Source organism: Rattus norvegicus, chromosome 15, assembly GCF_036323735.1.
Source record: "Rattus norvegicus strain BN/NHsdMcwi chromosome 15, GRCr8, whole genome shotgun sequence".
NCBI lineage: Eukaryota > Metazoa > Chordata > Mammalia > Rodentia > Muridae > Rattus > Rattus norvegicus.
In genome coordinates this window covers 38,295,580-38,306,740 of record NC_086033.1, presented here as the reverse complement: position 1 = coordinate 38,306,740, position 11,161 = coordinate 38,295,580, and the positions used below count along the sequence as shown (strand labels likewise).

General features: G+C 42.3%; 1 protein-coding gene across 15 annotated transcripts in view; it reads left to right on the top strand.

Annotated features, from left to right (window-relative positions):
* Nucleotides 1-11,161, top strand: part of Atp8a2 (ATPase phospholipid transporting 8A2) — a 532,902-nt gene that overhangs the window by 219,668 nt on the left and 302,073 nt on the right. The gene's annotated exons all lie outside the window — the stretch shown is intronic.

Here is an 11,161-nt window from a genome sequence, read left to right as displayed (position 1 = left end):
TTACCTAGTGATCATTATTTTCTTAATTTTTTTATATATATATATTTTTTATTATTAACTTGAGTATTTCTTATATACATTTCGAGTGTTATTCCCTTTCCCAGTTTCCGGGCAAACATCCCCCTCCCCCCTCCCCTTTCTTATCGGTGTTCCCCTCCCCACCCTCCCCCCATTGTCCCCCTCCCCCCAACAGTCTAGTTCACTGGGGGTTCAGTCTTAGCAGGACCCAGGGCTTCCCCTTCCACTGGTGCTCTTACTAGGATATTCATTGCTACCTATGAGGTCAGAGTCCAGGGTCAGTCCATGTATAGTCTTTAGGTAGTGGCTTAGTCCCTGGAAGCTCTGGTTGCTTGGCATTGTTGTACATATGGGGTCTCGAGCCCCTTCAAGCTCTTCCAGTTCTTTCTCTGATTCCTTCAACGGGGGTCCTATTCTCAGTTCAGTGGTTTGCTGCTGGTATTCGCCTCTGTATTTGCTGTATTCTGGCTGTGTCTCTCAGGAGCGATCTACATCCGGCTCCTGTCGGTCTGCACTTCTTTGCTTCATCCATCTTGTCTAATTGGATGGCTGTATATGCATGGGCCACATGTGGGGCAGACTCTGAATGGGTGTTCCTTCAGTCTCTGTTTTAATCTTTGCCTCTCTCTTCCCTGCCAAGGGTATTCTTGTTCCCCTTTTAAAGAAGGAGTGAACCATTCACATTTTGATCATCTGTCTTGAGTTTCATTTGTTCTAGGCATTTAGGGTAATTCAAGCATTTGGGCTAATAGCCACTTATCAGTGAGTGCATACCATGTATGTCTTTCTGTGTTTGGGTTAGCTCACTCAGGATGATATTTTCCAGTTCCAGCCATTTGCCTACGAATTTCATAAAGTCGTTGTTTTTGATAGCTGAGTAATAGTCCATTGTGTAGATGTACCACATTTTCTGTATCCATTCCTCTGTTGAAGGGCATCTGGGTTCTTTCCAGCTTCTGGCTATTATAAATAAGGCTGCAATGAACATAGTGGAGCACGTGTCTTTTTTATATGTTGGGGCATCTTTTGGGTATATGCCCAAGAGAGGTATAGCTGGATCCTCAGGCAGTTCAATGTCCAATTTTCTGAGGATCCTCCAGACTGATTTCCAGAATGGTTGTACGAGTTTGCAATCCCACCAACAATGGAGGAGTGTTCCTCTTTCTCCACATCCTCGCCAGCATCTGTTGTCCCCTGAGTTTTTGATCTTAGCCATTCTCACTGGTGTGAGGTGAAATCTCAGGGTTGTTTTGATTTGCATTTCCCTTATGACTAAAGATGTTGAACATTTCTTTAGGTGTTTCTCCGCCATTCGGCATTCCTCAGCTGTGAATTCTTTGTTTAGCTCTGAGCCCCATTTTTTAATAGGGTTATTTGTTTCCCTGTGGTCTAACTTCTTGAGTTCTTTGTATATTTTGGATATAAGGCCTCTATCTGTTGTAGGATTGGTAAAGATCTTTTCCCAATCTGTTGGTTGCCGTTTTGTCCTAACCACAGTGTCCTTTGCCTTACAGAAGCTTTGCAGTTTTATGAGATCCCATTTGTCAATTCTTGATCTTAGAGCGTAAGCCATTGGTGTTTTGTTCAGGAAATTTTTTCCAGTGCCCATGTGTTCCAGATGCTTCCCTAGTTTTTCTTCTATTAGTTTGAGTGTGTCTGCTTTGATGTGGAGGTCCTTGATCCACTTGGACTTAAGCTTTGTACAGGGTGATAAGCATGGATCGATCTGCATTCTTCTACATGTTGACCTCCGGTTGAACCAGCACCATTTGCTGAAAATGCTATCTTTTTTCCATTGGATGGTTTTGGCTCCTTTGTCAAAAATCAAGTGACCATATGTGTGTGGGTTCATTTCTGGGTCTTCAATTCTATTCCATTGGTCTATCTGTCTGTCTCTGTACCAATACCATGCAGTTTTTATCACTATTGCTCTGTAATACTGCTTGAGTTCAGGGATAGTGATTCCCCCTGAAGTCCTTTCATTGTTGAGGATAGCTTTAGCTATCCTGGGTTTTTTGTTATTCCAGATGAATTTGCAAATTGTTCTGTCTAACTCTTTGAAGAATTGGATTGGTATTTTGATGGGGATTGCATTGAATCTGTAGATTGCTTTTGGTAAAATGGCCATTTTTACTATATTAATCCTGCCAATCCATGAGCATGGGAGATCTTTCCATCTTCTGAGGTCTTCTTCAATTTCCTTCTTCAGTGTCTTGAAGTTCTTATTGTACAGATCTTTTACTTGCTTTGTTAAAGTCACTCCGAGGTACTTTATATTATTTGGGTCTATTATGAAGGGTGTCGTTTCCCTAATTTCTTTCTCGGCTTGTTTCTCTTTTGTATAGAGGAAGGCAACTGATTTATTTGAGTTAATTTTATACCCAGCCACTTTGCTGAAGTTGTTTATCAGCTTTAGTAGTTCTCTGGTGGAACTTTTGGGATCACTTAAATATACTATCATATCATCTGCAAATAGTGATATTTTGACTTCTTCTTTTCCGATCTGTATCCCCTTGACATCCTTTTGTTGTCTGATTGCTTTGGCTAGAACTTCAAGAACTATATTGAATAAGTAGGGAGAGAGTGGGCAGCCTTGTCTAGTCCCTGATTTTAGTGGGATTGCTTCAAGTTTCTCTCCATTTAGTTTAATGTTAGCAACTGGTTTGCTGTATATGGCTTTTACCATGTTCAGGTATGGGCCTTGAATTCCTATTCTTTCCAGGACTTTTATCATGAAGGGGTGTTGAATTTTGTCAAATGCTTTCTCAGCATCTAATGAAATGATCATGTGGTTTTGTTCTTTCAGTTTGTTTATATAATGGATCACGTAGATGGTTTTCCGTATATTAAACCATCCCTGCATGCCTGGGATGAAGCCTACTTGATCATGGTGGATGATTGTTTTGATGTGCTCTTGGATTCGGTTTGCCAGAATTTTGTTGAGTATTTTTGCGTCGATATTCATAAGGGAAATTGGTCTGAAGTTCTCTTTCTTTGTTGTGTCTTTGTGTGGTTTAGGTATAAGAGTAATTGTGGCTTCGTAGAAGGTATTCGGTAGTGATCCATCTGTTTCAATTTTGTGGAATAGTTTGGATAATATTGGTATGAGGTCTTCTATGAAGGTTTGATAGAATTCTGCACTAAACCTGTCTGGACCTGGGCTCTTTTTGGTTGGGAGACCTTTAATGACTGCTTCTATTTCCTTAGGAGTTATGGGGTTGTTTAACTGGTTTATCTGTTCCTGATTTAACTTTGGTACCTGGTATCTGTCTAGGAAATTGTCCATTTCCTGAAGATTTTCAAGTTTTGTTGAATATAGGTTTTTGTAGTAAGATCTGATGATTTTTTGAATTTCCTCTGAATCTGTAGTTATGTCTCCCTTTTCATTTCTGATTTTGTTAATTTGGACGCACTCTCTGTGTCCTCTCGTTAGTCTGGCTAAGGGTTTATCTATCTTGTTGATTTTCTCAAAGAACCAACTTTTGGTTCTGTTGATTCTTTCTATGGTCCTTTTTGTTTCTACTTGGTTGATTTCAGCTCTGAGTTTGATTATTTCCTGCCTTCTACTCCTCCTGGGTGTATTTCCTTCTTTTTGTTCTAGATCTTTTAGGTGTGCTGTCAAGCTGCTGACATATGCTCTTTCCTGTTTCTTTCTGCAGGCACTCAGCGCTATGAGTTTTCCTCTTAGCACAGCTTTCATTGTGTCCCATAAGTTTGGGTATGTTGTACCTTCATTTTCATTAAATTCTAAAAAGTTTTTAATTTCTTTCTTTATTTCTTCCTTGACCAGGTTATCATTGAGTAGAGCATTGTTCAATTTCCAAGTATATGTGGACATTCTTCCTTGATTGTTATTGAAGACCAGTTTTAGGCCGTGGTGGTCCGATAGCACGCATGGGATTATTTCTATCTTTCTGTACCTGTTGAGGCCCGTTTTTTGACCAATTATATGGTCAATTTTGGAGAAAGTACCATGAGGAGCTGAGAAGAAGGTATATCCTTTTGCTTTAGGATAGAATGTTCTATAAATATCCGTTAGGTCCATTTGGCTCATGACTTCTCTTAGTCTGTCTACATCTCTGTTTAATTTCTGTTTCCATGATCTGTCCATTGATGAGAGTGGGGTGTTGAAATCTCCCACTATTATTGTGTGAGGTGCAATGTGTGTTTTGAGCTTTAGTAAGGTTTCTTTTACATATGTAGCTGCCCTTGTATTTGGGGCATAGATATTTAGGATTGAGAGTTCATCTTGGTGGATTTTTCCTTTGATGAATATGTAGTGTCCTTCCTTATCTTTTTTGATGACTTTTAGTTGAAAATTGATTTTATTTGATATTAGAATGGCTACTCCAGCTTGCTTCTTCTGACCATTTGCTTGGAAAGTTGTTTTCCAGCCTTTCACTCTGAGGTAGTGTCTGTCTTTGTCTCTGAGGTGTGTTTCCTGTCGGCAGCAGAATGCAGGGTCCTCGTTGCGTATCCAGTTTGTTAATCTATTTCTTTTTATTGGGGAGTTGAGGCCATTGATGTTGAGAGATATTAAGGAATAGTGGTTATTGCTTCCCGTTATATTCATATTTGGATGTGAGGTTATGTTTGTGTGCTTTCATTCTCTTTGTTTTGTTGCCAAGATGATTAGTTTCTTGCTTCTTCTAGGGTATAGCTTGCCTCCTTATGTTGGGCTTTACCATTTATTATCCTTTGTAGTGCTGGATTTGTAGAAAGATATTGTGTAAATTTGGTTTTGTCATGGAATATCTTGGTTTCTCCATCTATGTTAATTGAGAGTTTTGCAGGATACAGTAACCTGGGCTGGCATTTGTGTTCTCTTAGGGTCTGTATGACATCAGTCCAGGATCTTCTGGCCTTCATAGTTTCTGGCGAGAAGTCTGGTGTGATTCTGATAGGTCTCCCTTTATATGTTACTTGACCTTTTTCCCTTACTGCTTTTAATATTCTTTCTTTATTTTGTGCATTTGGTGTTTTGACTATTATGTGACGGGAGGTGTTTCTTTTCTGGTCCAATCTATTTGGAGTTCTGTAGGCATCTTGTATGCCTATGGGTATCTCTTTTTTTAGGTTAGGGAAGTTTTCTTCTATGATTTTGTTGAAGATATTTACTGGTCCTTTGAGCTGGGAGTCTTCACTCTCTTCTATACCTATTATCCTTAGGTTTGATCTTCTCATTGAGTCCTGGATTTCCTGTATGTTTTGGACCAGTAGCTTTTTCCGCTTTACATTATCTTTGACAGTTGAGTCAATGATTTCTATGGAATCTTCTGCTCCTGATATTCTCTCTTCCATCTCTTGAATTCTGTTGGTGAGGCTTCTATCTACAGCTCCTTGTTTCTTCTTTTGGTTTTCTATATCCAGGGTTGTTTCCATGTGTTCTTTCTTGATTGCTTCTATTTCCATTTTTAATTCCTTCAACTGTTTGATTGTGTTTTCCTGGAATTCTTTCAGGGATTTTTGCGATTCCTCTCTGTAGGCTTCTACTTGTTTATTAATGTTTTCCTGTGTTTCCCTAAGTGTGTTCATGTCTTTCTTGAAGTCCTCCAGCATCATGATCAAATATGATTTTGAAACTAGATCTTGCTTTTCTGGTGTGTTTGGATATTCCATGTTTGTTTTGGTGGGAGAATTGGGCTCCGATGATGGCATGTAGTCTTGGTTTCTGTTGCTTGGGTTCCTGCGCTTGCCTCTCGCCATCAGATTATCTCTAGTGTTACTTTGTTCTGTTATTTCTGACAGTGGCTAGACTTTCCTATAAGCCTGTGTGTCAGGAGTGCTGTAGACCTGTTTTCCTCTCTTTCAGTCAGTTATGGGGACAGAGTGTTCTGCTTTCGGGAGTGTAGTTTTTCCTCTCTACAGGTCTTCAGCTGTTCCTGTGGGCCTGTGTCCTGAGTTCACCAGGCAGCTTTCTTGCAGCAGACAAGTTGGTCTTACCTGTGGTCCCGAGGCTCAGGTTCGCTCGCGGGGTGCTGCCCAAGGGCTCTCTGTGGCGGCAGCAACCAGGAAGACCTGTGCCGCCCCTTCCGGGAGCTTCAGTGCACCAGGGTTCCAGATGGCCTTTGGTGTTTTCCTCTGGCGTCCGAGATGTGTGTACAGAGAGCAGTCTCTTCTGGTTTCCCAGGCTTGTCTGGCTCTCTGAAGGTTTAGCTCTCCCTCCCACGGTATTTGGGTGCAGAGAACTGTTTATCCGGTCTGTTTCCCTCAGGTTCCGGCGGTGTCTCAGGCAGGGGTCCTGCCGCTCCTGGGCCCTCCCCCACGGGAGCCCAGAGGCCTCATACCGTTTCCTCTTGGGCCAGGGATGTGGGCAGGGGTGAGCAGTGTTGGTGGTCTCTTCCGCTCTGCAGCCTCAGGAGTGCCCACCTGGTCAGGCGGTGAGGTGTCTTTCCCACAGGGTCTGGGAGCAGAGAGCTGCTGCGGGCCCGGGATCCGAGGGCGTGGGACCTCCGGCAAACACAGGACGTGCCTGGTCCTAGATGAACTCTGCCTCTGTGTGTCCCGATCTCACCAGGAAGCTCTCTTGCAGCAGACAAGTTGGTCTTACCTGTGGTCCCGAGGCTCAGGTTCGCTCGCGGGGTGCTGCCCAAGGGCTCTCTGTGGCGGCAGCAACCAGGAAGACCTGTGCCGCCCCTTCCGGGAGCTTCAGTGCACCAGGGTTCCAGATGGCCTTTGGTGTTTTCCTCTGGCGTCCGAGATGTATGTACAGAGAGCAGTCTCTTCTGGTTTCCCAGGTTTGTCTGCCTCTCTGAAGGTTCAGCTCTCCCTCCCACGGTATTTGGGTGCAGAGAACTGTTTATCCGGTCTGTTTCCCTCAGGTTCCGGCCTATTTTCTTAATTTTATCAAGCACAGGCAAAGTCTAAATTATTTTTGGTGTCTCTTTTATCCATAAATAGGAATCTGATTATAGTGTTCTTTCTGTATGTGGATCAGAGCATGAGGGGGAACACAGTGGTAGACTTCAGATAGAATTCACCCACTCACTGTCGCTGCTTTAACATGAATTAGGGAGCAGTCTGCTGAGGGGTGCATGAGCCCTTGTTAATAACCCTTGATCTTCAGGGTCCTATGCAGAACTGGCTTTTGGTGGCAGATAGCCCTTAAAGCTGGTTGCTGTTTGATTTGAAGCGGTACATCTGAGATTTTTAAAAACTTGGCATCTGTGCTTAAGGAAGGTGGCAAGGGAGGAGACTTTGGCATCTGATGGGGACATATCAGTTAACATGCATGAATACCGCAAATAGGATGTGGCAGTGCCATTGGGCATGTGTATGGGAACATTAAGGCTTGGTCAGAAGCATATGTCGTAAGTGACAGAGCTAAGATTAAAACTCAATTCTGAATAAATAAGATAATAATAAGGCAGTTTCTGAAATGTCAGTTGAAATAAAACTCATCCCAATGCCCTTCAAACTTTATTTGGTGAGGAATGACTTTTGCATCAGGGTTAGTTAATTCTTTTTTCTCTTGTAAGTTATTACGCTGAGTACCTATGTTGAAGTTAAACTTTTTATCCTACTTCTGGACCAGTGTCATTTACACTTTGAAGATGAAGGAAGTGCTCTGTGCAAGTCCACTTTACAAACAAAGCTGAGTCGTGACCAAGAATGCCGCCATTTTGCCTCATAACCGGGCGTCGTGTTCAAATTACCTCAGCATTATACAGAGGGGAAATTATGCTGCCAACTAGTGTCCCATGCTCTGTTTCAAGGGTTATAGACTAGTAAGGTTTTCAGAACCAGAATCCACATTGTGACTCTGTGATCTAGAGAGACAAAGCACTGTTGACCCAGTTAGTTCCTGGTAATGGGCATTGGTACCGTGCAAAATGCACAGAAAACTTGGCAAAGCTGTTTTACATGACTTTTAGTTCATGTAGCAGAATGAATGGAAAATGTTCAGAGATCTCATTAAACATCATAAAAAAGTGAAATACTAATTTCCTTATATTTCCTTATATGCTGAGTCAGAGTCCTTAAACATTGACTGCGTCCTAAGGCATAAGTCATGAACATGAAAGCAGGTGACATAGCAGTGACACTAATTTAGCTTCAGCTGCACCTAAGGGCTCGCTCTGTCTGTGTGGGTCTCTGCGTCTGTGCTGTATTGTCATAGATTTCATCTTCATTTTCATTCACTGTGCTAAGGCTGATTTATAACTGGCTACATCAGCCATCCTTTAGTCACAGGTCATACACTATGCTAAGCCAACACTGCTCTCATGTTGTTTGCATGGCCTTAACAGTGGCCTTTATTTCTTTAGCTGGTTCTGTTTCTTCTGGGAGCACTCACCCTCACCACCTCTGTAAGGTGGGAACACTCATCTTCTGGGAGCACTCATCCTTACCAACTCTCTAAGGTGGGTCACAACATTATACAGGTTTTGACTCCTTTGAACCAGCTTCATTTCCCTTTCATTTTTAATAGTTTCTTTCATTTTAAGTATTTTATCCAAGTGCCATGATTTCTGCTGGGAATATGGAAGCCTTGATTGCCGTCACTTCTTTCTATGTCTTCGAGATTCTTTGTCTTTGGTGGTGACAGTTTGACCAGATGGGTCTTAATGTAGGCCTGGACTTTCTCCTTCAGAGAGTTTGTTGGGTTAAATGGGTGTTAAATGGGTGTTGTAAACTTGGGGAACTTTGGCCAGTATTCAAGATTTCTATCCACTGGTCTCTTTCTCTCTCTCCTCTGAAAGTCTCACATGTATATTTATCATGTTCAGTGGTGTCCACACAACCTCTGAGGTTTCACTCAGCCTGTCTTCACAATGGCTGACTCTTTCTGCTCAGCTCTGTCAGTGAACTCCTCCAGTGAATTTTTTATTTCAGTTACTATACTTTTCAACTCCAGAATTTCTACTCCATTCCATTGTTTAATTTCTGCCTCTTTGCTGAAAGTCTGTTTCTATGTTAATTTCATCTGTTTGTTGTTTCTTTGTATATTTTTAAGATAGCTATTTAAATGTCATGTCTAGTGAGTCTGTGTTGTTTCCTGGATAGTTTCTGACAGCTTTATATTTATCTTTTTACTGTGACTGTGATGTTGTATAAAGCTAAGTATTAGAATTGTGTCATAACTGTAGAAATCTGATTCTCTTGCAAGAATTGGCTATTATTCACTGCTGAGGATGTCTGTAATGAATTGAGTGTGAGAAGCCTCATAGGCTCATATGTTTGAATACCTGGTCCCTTGGTTGGTGGAACTGTTTGGGGAGGATTAGGAGGTGTGGCCTTGATGAAGGAAGTCTGTCTCTAGGAGTGGGTGATGAAGTTTCCTATGGACAGTTCTCAGCTATGCACTTTTATGGCCTCTGAAAAGGCACAGAGAAGCAGTAAGGAATGTGATAACCCCAGAGTTCACCTTGATGGAGACTACTTGGAATCAGGATCTGCCTCTCAGCCCCTCTTTCCCTTGCTTTGTGTTGAAGAGTCCTGATGTTCCCAGAATATCAGAGATATTCTGAGATGCCTGAGGATATTCTGATGTCATTTCAACGTGTCCTTGTAAAAGCCCACAGGAAAGGTGTCCTAGATCTCCTGTGTTCTTACCTTGCAGTGTCAACAGCTTTTCTCTCAGACTCTAGTGCCTCTCATGATGTCACTGCCCCTTGTTTGGATGCTGGTGGGATCTTTTTCCATTTGTTTAGAGGTGAATATGAAGGGTAGGATATTCTTTCCTAGCGTATATGTTAACGGGTGTTCAACCCCCACTTTAAGGAATATTTCTTCAAATGTATACCTTCATTTTAAAAGGAGTATGTACTTTCACGGTCACTTCTAAACTTGCCATGTGGAATGCTGTGTACTTTCTTCGTTCTCTGAATTTTCTGTCAGTAACATCCCTGGTGCCTCTCCTAGTTGTCACATGTTAGTTTCCTGAAGTTAGAAAGGAGTGTGATACAGGAGGGCCAATGCCTGCACAGTAGGCTCCGCCCCTGCCCTCCAAGCTTTTAAAGAGTTAATACCGTGACTATGCTTATTAAGGACCAAAGGAGACTGGGTTACAGAGGAAGGAGGAGGCAATGAAAGTGAGTGGACTGGGATGTAGCAGACTAAATAGCTGCCAGTGTGTGTGACGATGAGTCCCTTAAAATGACAGCTCTACCTTCCCCGTGCAGAATAAACATGTGAGGAGTGATTTGGTTTAAAAGTGCAGGGTTCACTGGTGAGCAGCGAGGTGACAGTCAGCCCTCTTCTCTTTCTGACCAGAGTGAAGGCCAAAGACAATAGAGGCTTACACTCTTCTGCTGTTAGCGGGTTCTGCAGACATTGTGCCAAGGACATGAGGCTCTTCTCTGGATAGCTGTGGGTTCTAATTGGTAATTGTCATTTAACTTCCCAGAGTTTCGGAGCTGGTTAAAAGAAAATTGCCATGCTGTGGCCAACTACACCATTCGGTGTAGCTCTGAAGCCAAGAGCGATTTCTATGTCCCGCACAGGAAACGGGCCTCGGGATTCTGTCATGTATACAAGCATAATTAAAGGGGCAGGACTCAAAAATATTTGAACAAATGTGGCCCTGAGAATCATACCACCCTACCAATTTCTCTTCATTTCATATTTTACTAATTGGCATGTATCCTCCCATGTATTCTGAGAATGTTTTTCTCCCCCTAAGCTTGCCCTTTTCTATGCCAGCATCAAACCCGTTCAAAACCTTCCATGTGTCTCGCCAAGCACAGCTGTTGGTGAGTAGAGAAAATGGTTTAAGCTCATCAAGGATGGTTTATAAAGAAAGAAAATGAAAGAAGTAAGCCTTTGAACTAGCTTACCAAAAGAACCCGGTAATTCTAAAATGCATGTATAACGTTATTTGCCTGTGTGGGCCTAGTTATACTTGGTTTCACAGAGGGACAGGAAGGACAACAGTGTTAGGGGAAATAAGTAAAGAATGGCGCCAAACATTTACTGAAGATTAAATTGTCCGTAACCTGCCTCGCCTTTGTGAAATTGATGCTTTAAACTCTGCAGTCTGGCTGTGACTATGGGGTCCTGTCAGGGTTTGACTCCACCATGGCTGGGTCCTCTTAGAATCACAAGACTTAGGAACCATCTAGGAATTTTCATGGTGTTGACCTCTGAAATTAAAATCCAGCTATGCAATGTCTGTCATTTCCTGGCTAACATCTCTGCAGTC